Below are 9,836 nucleotides of genomic sequence, written 5' to 3' on the forward strand. Positions count from 1 at the left end.
TGACATTGGAAATGTGGTCAGGGATCGAGTTAAGAAGGATCTATTAAGCTCTGATAGGTAATTTGGGTTTGTGTTTGTTTTCTAATTATTCAAAACTCTGGAAGTTTATAAAAATGGCAGTTACGCATAATTAGAATTCTTTTCATCTAAGAAACCCCCTAAGCCTTTTGGCATAAAACAATGATTTCTTTAGCTCATTAATCTGCGGTTTGGTGAAAAGAAAATTTGACTGTGCTACACAGCATCATCTGGGTCAGCTCAACAGAGAACTAGAGGATCCGCCTGAGAAACTGATCTCTTATTTGGGTGGACATTAATGTTACCTGTCAGGTGGATAATCAGCTGGTGCTGAGAGCCAGGAGCCTCTCTTTCTCCCCATGTGAATTTCTCCAGATGGGCTTCCACAATGAAAAAGCCCTGGCTTCCTTACAACATGAAATCTGTACATAAGGTGAGCATCCCAGGAGATACACATGGAAACTACCAGTGTCTTTCTTTTAGACTCATTCGAGAAACTGTCACCTCATTTTGTCATATACTATCTGTTCTGTGTACAGAGCCTACATTCTTTGGAGAGGCATAGACTATAATTCCCATGAGAGGAGCATCAAAGAATTTTGAAAGCTCATTGTTCCTCTGGCCTTGAATTATTTACAGAATAATTACCATAGTTACCATGCTGAAGAAGTCCCAGAATTTTCTCTTCATTTTAGCATCAGGAACAAAATCAAGGGCTAAAATCTCATTACTTAAATCATGTGTAGAAATGAATGATGCTCTTAAGCATTGACATAAAGCCTTAGGAACTCAAGGGACAAATGATCTGTCCCCACACACTCAACACAACCTAGAGAGTGCATGTGTGCATGAAAGCAAGAGAGAGAGAAAGAAGAGAGAGGCATCTTTGGCAAGTTCTCATAATACCATGACTTCCTTTCATATCCCTCTAGTTGCTCAGGATATTGGATGTCCACGGGCATGCCTAGAGGTGTTTTCAAGATAGCCTGGAGATCCAAAACCACTATCGGTTTGTGACTACCAGCAGGCAGTCTGAGCCACCTAGGTCAGGCCCAAACTCAGCATTTATTGGTTGGCATAAGAATATTACAGTAGTTGTTGAAAAGGGTGGGGTAGGTAGACGGTGAGATGCAGTCACTAGTACATTGTGTCACAGTGCTGCTTCCCAGGAATGAGTCTTTATGACTTTATGACTTGTGGCTTCTCATTTCGGATTTTTGTTCTACCTGCTGAAATGTATTTCATTTTACATAAAACATAGCTCATGTTTGCTGCTGAGTATTTTTCTCAGGCTTTTTTTCTGACAGTGAAAGTTCAGGAGTTCAAAGACTTTTTTTTAATGTATTTTATTCAATGTTGTTTTATTTGATTTTTTTGAAGTTGACCAGAGAGAGACAGAGAGAGGGGGAAAGTGAGAAAGCAAGCTGCCAGTTCCGAGACTGGAACCATAGTCAGCCACATGGGAGTCCAGCCAGCCGCCTTAACCACCATGCCACCTGCTGGCCCCTCAAAGACTGTTTTTATGTTGCACTATTTCTGTTTCTTTCCGTCTAATCTATCAGGACCTCCACTAGAACAATTTATCGAGATCCTGTGAATTTTATTTCTGTTTACACTATTAAGTAGAAGCCACAATTGCAAATCTCTCTGAGATGAGTTTTACTATAACCTGAGATTCTCAGGGGATATAGTAGCTGGTTGAGCTGGGGTTTGTTCTACACTGAAGCTGAGCGAGGACAGCACGTGAACTTGGACTGACCATTCCTCTTTTCTTATGGTCTCAAGACCCTCTCAATGGTATGTCTCCATGTGAGCTAGTTTGGGCTTTGTCATGTCATGGTGGCTGGCTTCCAGAGTGAATATGCCAATACAACTATGTGCAATTTTATGGCCTAACCTTGGAAAACTTACAGTATTATTTCCTTCATAGACACAAAATCTCTGGGATTTTGTGAAAGATTTTTCTGAAGGATTGTCAATGTCATATTCTAAGAGAATATGTAGAATAAGACATAGTATTGCAATCAATCTGAAGCTAATATGATCTTCCATGGTTAGAATTTAGACTAAGCTACTATAACAAAGAAATAAAATATGCATTTTTTTTCCTTTTATTTAATTTTTTTTACATTAATTCACTATACATCACTACAGGCATACAAAATGAATTTTCCATCCAGAATACACTGTATATCGGCTCAATCAAGCACATCAACATATGTGTTATCAACAAATAATTTTCCATTTCTTTTTTTAAAATTTTATTTATTTATTTTAATTTGACCAGAAAGGGAGAGAAAGAGAGAAAGTGATAAAGCAAGCCACCAGGTCTGGGACTCGAACCATGGTTGGCCATATGGGAGTCTAGCACCCTTAACCACTATGCCATCTGCAAGCCCCAATTTTCCATTTTTTATGTCTTGTATATTTTGCTTTTATTTTTTTGCCATCCTTGATTCCCTATCCCTCACCCTCTGCCGTGTCCCACCCTCCTCCCACATTGTCTCTGGTATCCATGGTTTCTTTCTATGCCTTTCGCCCCATTTAATTGATCTGCTAATGAACTTAATTAGTCTAAATATTTCCAATAGCAAATGTAGCTGATATATACCTATACATGAACCCAAGTCTAACTTTAGGCATAAACCACAGTGAGATCTTAAAAGTAGTACCCAGCTGGGCCTATGTAGCTTACTGCAGTCATCAAATACACATTTTTTTTTTTTAAATTTTGATAACAGTTTTAGTGGGTTTTTTTTCCTACTAAAACTTTTTTAAAATTAATTTACATTCATTCCCTGAGCATCATCTCAATATTTTTTAAAAGTTATAAGATTTTGTTATATATGTAATTAGTTTTACATATAAATAACTTGTCTCATTGAAACAGTCCAGCATTCTGGAACCAGCAGGTGGCGTGGTGGTTAAGGATGCTGGACTCCCACATGGCCTACTGCAATTCCAGTCCTGTACCTGATGGCTTTTTCTTTCTCTCTCTCCTCTCTAGTCAAATTTAAATAAACAAGGAAACAAACAAACAAATTTAAATAAAATATATATTTTTTAAAGTCCAGTAGCCCATTCTCAAGAGTGGTTCTATATCTGAGCTATTCTAGAAAATGCTACCTCCTTCGAGTTGGTCAAGAGCAAAGAAAAGTATAGTTCATACATTCTGAGTACATCCTGAAGCAGCACATATCAGTCCAGCTCCCATTTAATTAGGTGATATGTCATACAAAGCTGTAAGAAAAGATGGAACATATAATCTTTAGCTGGACAACTATGTACCTAACACAAACTTAGTGACTTTACTATTAAGAAAGTAAAAATGCAAGTCGTTAGAAAATCAATAATTTCTTCCACAAGTAACACAATCCAATTTCTGTCTAACATTGTGGGCTCGGTACTGTCGGGAAAATAGGGATGTGGTAGTAACAGAAGCAGAAGCCCATGTTAGGAGGAAATAACAATAATCTATGCAAACATTTGACATGGGTTTGGACAAGATGGTAACTGTAGAGTGTGGACATGAATTTTTGGACTGACTAGGAGTATATTGATATTACTACTGCAAAAACAAACAAAACAAAACAAAAGTAGTCAAAATGAAGCAAAAGTACCCAAATCATGTTTTCTTGATGGTTAGAATTGAAATCTAAACTTTTATTTTTCTAAATGTTATAATTCCGATGATTTCTTAATATCTCAATAGGTACGACAAGTCAAAAGTTGGCTAATTTGATCTAGGACTCAGCTAAAATCATGGGCAGAATTTTGAATTGAGAGTCCACAGCATGCAAATGCTTTCAGTTGACAAATTAGAAACTATAAATTGCGCTTGTGAAACTCAGGATATCAGAAAATTACTGAAAAAGAAAATGATTCAGAGAAGTGAAGAGCAGCAATACCTTACAGGAAGTCATTTGGGAAGAAGAAATGCCAAAACGATAAAAGAAAAAGAAGTTTGAGGCTGTCAAGAACTTTTTCCTTGTTTTCCCTAGAGAATTAGGTATACTCCTATACTCCTATACTTTTTTTTTCTTTTCTTTTTTTTTTCGTTCTTTCTTTCTTTCCTTTTTTTTTTTTTTTTTTAAGAGATTTTTGCTATAAGGCTTGTGCATTCACCAGAAAGACAGAGAGAGATAAAACAAGAAATCAGCCCTTCCAGGAGGGATAGCCACACCACAGTCCCTTCTCCTCCTTTCTCCTCTCAGTATTTTGAGCACACATGCACATGCCCTGGGTGTGAGTTTCAAGTCACCAGGTCTGATGTTCCAACTGCCATACACCATATGCGAGTCCGGCACATTAACCCCTATGCCATGTGCTGGCCCCAAGATTTACATATACTGTTGAGAGTAAGTAATGCAAGAATCATTTGGTTAAAATACTGGAAAGTTCTTAGTTATGTTTATTCTCTATTTTGTTCTTTCCCTTCTCTGCTTAGTTCTTTGTTTAAATATCTCTTGCTCAGAGAGAATCACTCTCCTTACTCAATGGAAAGATAACCTGTTGACGACGACGTGTGTAGTATTCTCAACTGGACTGGTCTGAGGTGTAGTTCATGTTGGATAAATTCTCTATACAAGCTAAAGGATGTATAGTGATTGAATGAGTAAATAATAGTAATAATAATAGAAACAAAAAAATTTCTGTAGGTGAGAGGGAGAGAAAAAAGGAGGAAAAAAAGGTAATATACATAATAAAGACAATGAATAAATCATTCTTTCTCACTGAAACTATTTTGCTAATAGTATGTACTATATTTCATTTTTGTCCTAATTTTTAGGTTGATTGTACAAAATGTCTATCTTACCTAGAATGTGATGTCCTAGTGTACAGAATTTGCACTTTGCATAAAATTAACTCTGCAAAATTTTGATTAGTGAATTTTGGGTGTGTTTTTTAGAGCTCTCTCTCAGAAACTTCCTCTCTAACAACACACTGTTGTCTGTGCAATATGAGGGCACTTTAGTAAGTTTGTGAAAAGGGAATTAAAGTATGAGCTTAATTTGGTGCAAAAAATGGGAAATATATGTGTACTATTCTTTTTTTTTTTTTGGAGAGATTTTTGCTATAGGGAGCATGTGCTTGCCAGAGAGACAGAGAGAGACAGAGAGACAGAAAGCAAGAAATCAACCCCCCAGGGGGATGGCCATGTTGTAATCCCTTCTCCTCCATTCTCTTCTTGGTATCTTGGGCACTCATGCACACGTGCCCAGCATGAGTTTAAGCCACCGGCTCTGGGATTTAAACTGAAGTCGACTACATGGGAGTCCAGTGACATAGCCATTATGCCAACTGCTGATCCCTTATCTGTACATTTTTAATGATATGCATTTCCATGTATTTTTTGAGATCCTTATAGAATAAGGAAGCTATCCTGCCCTAAGGAGGTTTAGAACAGGTGATTCCATCTGAAGCTGAGTGTTAGAAAACCATTGATATTCCTTTTTGTCTTTAGTTAGTTTTTCCTCAGAGGTGGTTTTTGTCGCTGTCATTTCACCATTAGAATAAAAATATCTGAAGAATCAAGACTAGAACAAGGGACTATAAAAGGGGGTCAACAGTTTTTAGTGGTTGGTTGGTTGCTCATTTTAGAGTTTTGCCATAAGGTGCCAGAAAGAGGGGGGGAAAGTTAGAAATCACCCACTAGGGGTATTGGCCATACCACAGTTCCTTCTCCTCTATTTGCTTCCTGGGATTTTGGACCCTCACACACATGCTCCTGGTGTAATTTTCAAGCCACCAAGTATAGGACTCTAACTGCGGACACCCATGTGGAAGTTCAGAGCCTTAGTCACTAGGCCTCCTGCTGGCCCTGTTAGTGCTATTTATAAGCTTGCCAATGATCTAGGCAAAAGGAGTTCTGAAAGTTTTCTAAAGACTGACCCAACTCATAAATCCACTGGAGTTTGAACCAAAATCATAGCTAGTAATAATATCTGTGCATTAGCTGTCTGTATCTTCCAGCTATCTCTATTTTGATTCTACAAAATGAGTAGTCGAGGAGGTACGTATTCTGTGTAGAAAGAAGTTTCAATGATGAAATATCATGTAATGTAAAATTGCAATGAACCTAAAGAATGAGGATTATTATCCACTACATCTAGATATCTAAGAGTCTCATGTAAATTTAGTGATATGTATGAGGTCCCCAAACTAGTAAGCAGAAGAATAGGAATTAAACTCCAAATTGAAGGCCAGCAGATGGCATAGTGGTTATGTGGCTGGACTCCCACATCGCCAACTGCAGTGTGAGTCCTGGCCCCAATCACACAGGGTGTGTGTATGTGTGTGTGTGTGTGCATGCATGCCAAGATTCCAAGAGGAGGAGAATGAAGGAAAGGGGATTGAGGCATGGCCATCCCCTTTGGGGAAGGTGATCTCTCACCTTCCCTCTCACTGTCTCTCTTTCTCCAGTGAACACATGTGCCCTATGGCAAAACCTCCAAAAAAATTCCAAATATGTTGAGAAACACAAATATGTGATTGCCATGTTATGCTAATTTGCTTACATGACAAATAATCATAGCATCCATAAAGGAGAGCTTCCTTTCTTTTTTTTTTTTTCAACTCCAAACGTTTCAGTTTTACTGGATTTGAGAGAAAGAAGCATGGCCTAAGAAATCAGATCTGTGAGAAATACATAATGTTTGCAACAAATGGGATTTAGATAAGAGCAGGAAAAACGATGGATTTCAAGGTGCTAAATTGTAAAAAAGGCAGGTTAAGGCTTGCAGTGCCCAGCGAGTACAACTTGTTCCTTACCTGTCACTGAAGCCAAGTTCAATTACAGGCTGAACTGAGTCAAAAGTACAATCACTTTATATATGGAATTCCTTTGTGTTGCCCTTCCATTTTTCATAATGTTGTTTCAAAATTATGCATTTAATAATTAATAAACAAAGTGAACTCAATTTTTTTCATAGACTGACTTGACATAAGACTGGCAGGATTGTTTTACTCTTCTGAGAAAGTGATTTCTGATGATGTTCTTTTGAAGTTTTATTTTAAAATGCACTTAAAACCATTTCTCATAAATTAAAATGATACATATGCAGACTCTTATGAGAATAAAAAGACTAGATTCTGGTAGACTTAAGTTTTTGCTTTAGCCATTTGTTTCATTTTCAGATTTTATCAAGATTTATGAGCTTTTCTCTCCTGGAATGAACTCTATACCTCTCTTCACAAATCAAGTGTATGAAGAACAGGATTCACTGCAACTTGCCTAAAGTGTAATAAAATCGACCAAAAGAAAGCCAAAAGTTCACTTTCACAAAATATGAATAATGTTGCAGAAGAGAATAACATTCATCCTGGCTCTCCTTCTTAAAAATACCCCTAAGAGAATTTATGACTTGAGTGAAAGACTAGTCTAGTGGGAAGTAGTTTTCTAGGCTAAGATGTAAAATATTCTAAGAACATTTATTACTGGCTGGCTGAATCTGAGCTTTTTTCAAACTATGGGCTTAGAAATCAGAGATATGGTAGAAAAAAATAGTATTAAATTTGATGGATATTATAAAAGAAGATTAAGCTATTTGAGCTATCATTTACTTTTTAAATCTGATCTACTTCATATCCTCTGGAAATTTATGAGTAGAATCTAGTTAGGGTCAACACCAACAATGACTTTAGACAGAGAATATTTGTTTGATCAAGCTACTTTGTAATTGAGTTTTGGAATAATTGTTTTCACAAAATAAATTAGCAACTTGTTTATTTGTATCTTTTTTCATTTTTGTTACAGAGATTAAAAAAAACTATAAAATAAATAGAAAAGGATTATGAGATTAAGACCATTTGAATATATGCTTAGTTTCTTTAAAATAAATACTGGTTGCTGTAAAAGTCATAATGCATTTTTGCATAGAAAAAACAAGTTATGACTTTTCTGATGACCCATTATTCAAACATACACAAATATATGCAATAACTAGTTATAAAATTGTTATTTGAACTAAAAAAGTCTAAATAATTTAGCTTGAATTTAGTTTGTACCCACAAAGTAAATCTTTTTGTACATTGCATTTTCGTATGAATTATTCAGAGTCAATTTTCTTATGTTTTTCCTATTTGAATTTAGATTTAAATGAATGGCTCTTGTTTCTTTAAAAGATGTATCATTCTTGGGACCAGCAGTTAGCGTAATGGCTATGTCGCTGGACTCCCACATAGTCGACCGCGGTTCAAGTCCCGGACCCGGTGACTTAAAACTCATGCTGGGCGCGTGTGCGTGCGTGCCCAAGATCCCAAGAGGAGAATGGAGGAGAAGGGACTGAGGTGTGACCATTTCCCCTGGAGGGTGATTTCTCGCTTTCTGTCTCTCTGTCTCTTTCTCTCCCTCTGGAGAGCGCACATGCCCTATAGCAAAAACCTCTCCAAAAAAAGAAAAAAAAAAAAGATGTATCATTCTTTTTAAATTTATAGTACAAATACTGTTTACCCATAGGTCAAATAGAAAATTAATAATATTAACTTATATAGAACAGCTATAGATTTGTAAGAATTATATGAATGTCCATGTAAGGGAGGTATTTAAGAGAGGAAAAGACAATTATGAAATAAATAAAAATTACCAATAAAATATCAATCTGTAAAACAATGAGTATCATTTTTCTTTATAGCCTATTATTTAAGTCTCCAATTTGGGAAGGTATACATTCCAAGCTAGAAATCGTATATATTTTGGTGAAATTAACTTAAATTGACACCAAATTTTTTTTCTAAGCTCACAGGCAAGTTACTCAACTACTTAAGTTTCATTTTCTTACTCTGTTAAATCAGGGTAATAATATCTACTTAATGAAGCTATCGTATGAAGCAAGAAAATCATGCGCATTATTACATCTCTGTGTAATACCTAGATTTGGAAGTTACCTAAATCATATCTATTATGCTGATGATAGTTTACAATTGCCTGTGTTTCCTAGAAAGATGTTTATTATCCTTAACTAAAAACCTTTAAAATGTTCAGATCTTTTGTTCAATAATTATCATGACAGGGATTTATCATAAGGAAGCAAGCATACACACACATACGTACTCATTAAACTTTATTATAAAAACATAGTGGATGTATAAAATAAATGACAATAGAAGAACATTAAATAACTCATTTTTTTAATTAAAATTGATTTTGACATATTTCTTTTTTACTTTTGCTATAGTGTGCGTGTGTTCGTCAGAGAGACAGAGAGGGATGGAGAGAGAGAAAATGAGAAATCACCCCAAGGGGAGATGGCCATGCCACAATCTCTTACCCTCAATTTTGCTCTCTGGATCTTTAATATGCATGCATATGTGTCCAGCAAGAGTTTTAAGCCAACCAGTCTGGGACTTGAACTGCTGTCAACTACTTGGTCTGAATCTTATCTTAGTCACATGATTTTTTGCTGTGAATCAATTCCTGAAACACAAAAGTTGGGGACAATTAATTACTTTCCTTTCTAAAAAATTTTGATAACACATATTTAACTCAAAATATCCAAATATTACTATCTCAATGTACAATTAATACGAATAGTTGTTAATGTGAAAGAATGTACATAATTTATATTCATATAATGAAAATAAAATAGTGAATTTGCTAAAGAAATGTCTTTGGTGTTGAAACCAGCAGTTGGCGTAATGGCTATGTCACTGGACTCCCATGTAGTCAACTGCGGTTTAAGTTCTGAACCTGGTGACTTAAACTCATGTCAGGCACATGTGCGTGCTTGCCCGAGATCCTGAGAGGAGAATGGAGGAGAAGGGGTTGTGGCGTGGCCATCCCCCCTGGGGGGTGATTTTTCACTTTCTGTCTCTCTGTC

The sequence above is a fragment of the Tupaia chinensis genome, unplaced genomic scaffold (genome assembly GCF_000334495.1).
Source record: "Tupaia chinensis unplaced genomic scaffold, TupChi_1.0 Scaffold143566_1, whole genome shotgun sequence".
NCBI classification, from domain to species: Eukaryota; Metazoa; Chordata; class Mammalia; order Scandentia; family Tupaiidae; genus Tupaia; species Tupaia belangeri.